This window comes from Mirounga angustirostris, unplaced genomic scaffold (genome assembly GCF_029215605.1).
Source record: "Mirounga angustirostris isolate CCGP_5_RB_7025 unplaced genomic scaffold, mMirAng1.0.hap1 SCAF_8, whole genome shotgun sequence".
Classification (NCBI taxonomy): domain Eukaryota; kingdom Metazoa; phylum Chordata; class Mammalia; order Carnivora; family Phocidae; genus Mirounga; species Mirounga angustirostris.
In genome coordinates, this window is record NW_026991716.1 from 92,783,853 (window position 1) to 92,785,831 (window position 1,979).

The window sequence follows — 1,979 nt, forward strand, 5'->3', positions numbered from 1 at the left end:
ACAATACTGGACCTCTAGATTCGGGCTACATATAAAAATCCAGACTTAAAAAAGGGCGAATTAAAGAGTAATTATTCACTTTGCAGAAAGATGCTTTTCTCTACAAATGTTTAGCCTCAGACTCCCTTTGAATAGCAAAGTTCCCTTGTGATTTAACTTTTCAGGAGTACATTTTAGATGAAATGAATTAAGCTTGTAAGTGTTAAACACAGTCTTTGCCCACAAAATAAGTAAGGCAAGCTGAAGTTCAAAATAATTCCTGTGGAAGAGATAACAAACTCCTGGCAATAAAATTCAGCTCTGTTCTAGATGAAAATAAACGTGGAGAGTGAGATACTTTACCATTTCAAAAAGTTCCAAGGCCTGAGCTTCTGGGTTATCCAAGGTGAAAGAAGTCATGAAAAAATGAAGAGAGATAAAGACTGAATGTGATAGATTGTGCACCTGAGGCTGTTTCTTCAGAATCATGGAATCTTAAGACCAATTTTTCATGCAATTTCCTTAATACCAATTCACAGCATGTACTTTAATTTCTCCACAGAAGCCAAATGCATTATTCTCTGGTCATACTCTATTAACCAAGTTTTTGATTATTCATGGGACTTTTGGTCCCATTTACTTTAAATAATCAGCACTTTCTTTTATACTTACAGTTAAAAGGTTGCATTATACCTAATGATAATCCATTTTTAGAAGGTTAAAATGGTATTTATTCTTTAATCTTCCAGATAAATATATAACTCCTTTGAGCCTTTCTGACTAAAGAGATTTCTGAATTGATAGTGACTTTTGGAGGAGCAGGGAGAGGAAGTATCTGTGATTCCACCATTCCTCTGCTACTGGTAATACTCATTTTGCAGATGTCTGTGAATATGTGCAAAAAGAAAGAATGTAGCAGAGTTTCTCATCCTTGGTACTACTGACATTTGAGGGCATGGAATTCTTTGTTATGGCGGAGGGCTGTCCTGTGCATGCTAGGATGTTTAGCATCATCCCTGGTTTCTACTCACTATAAGCCAGCAGTAACCCCCTCTAGGGCTGTGACAACCCAATATACCTCAGGACGTTGTCAAATGTCCCCTGGGGGCAAAATCACCCTTGGGAATCTAGGGAAGTGGGAGATGCTGAAAACAAACAAACAAACAAAAACAAACAAGGACCATTGATGACTCCCACAAAGCAGCAAAAGAAGAGGTCCTGTGTGTGAGTAGCCCTGCGGGTTAAAATGGCCACTCCACAATCTGTGGAAACTTCCAGCCATACACAGGGCTTCTCCATCTCCTGGGATTTGGGGTTGTTTGGGAGATAACAAGCTGACAAAAGATGGTCATGGCTCTTCCTCCACCTTTCTCAGGATCCTGAAGTTGGTACAGTATTGGTGGATTTCACTTACTGTTCTCTCCGCATTCTGCTGACCTTAGAAACAAGTGAAGTTATATTTAATGTCCTTTTCTTGGGCTGGAAACCTAAGCCAGCCTTTGGAAGTGCAAGGTCTTAACAAGGATGGTGTATGCTTTGGGCGTTGGCATTTCCATAATTAGGTGAGTGGACATAGATAGGGACACGGCAGCCACCATCCTTCTACCAACCTCAACACAATCACCTATTGTTTATCCTAAGAGAGTTCCTCCAAAAGCAGTTGAAAACCACTGTGGCATATCTTGGGGCAGAATGATAAAAGGAGGCAAGTAATCAGATTAGCAACAACCCAAAAGTTTGACCGTCTACTGGGCTGCTGGCTGTAGAGAACAGGAACAACACATATTGCCAGGGAGATTGTAAAATAGTTCATGGCATCTATGGAACGGAATTTGATAATCCGTAGAAAAACTACCTATGCACTTATACTTTGACCCAGAAATCCCAATTCTAGGAACCCTTTCCAAAATACAAAATAACTTATGCACAAGGTTATTTATTGCAATATTATTTGTAATCGCAAAAGATTAGAATCCAACCAAACAACCACAAGTAGGGAG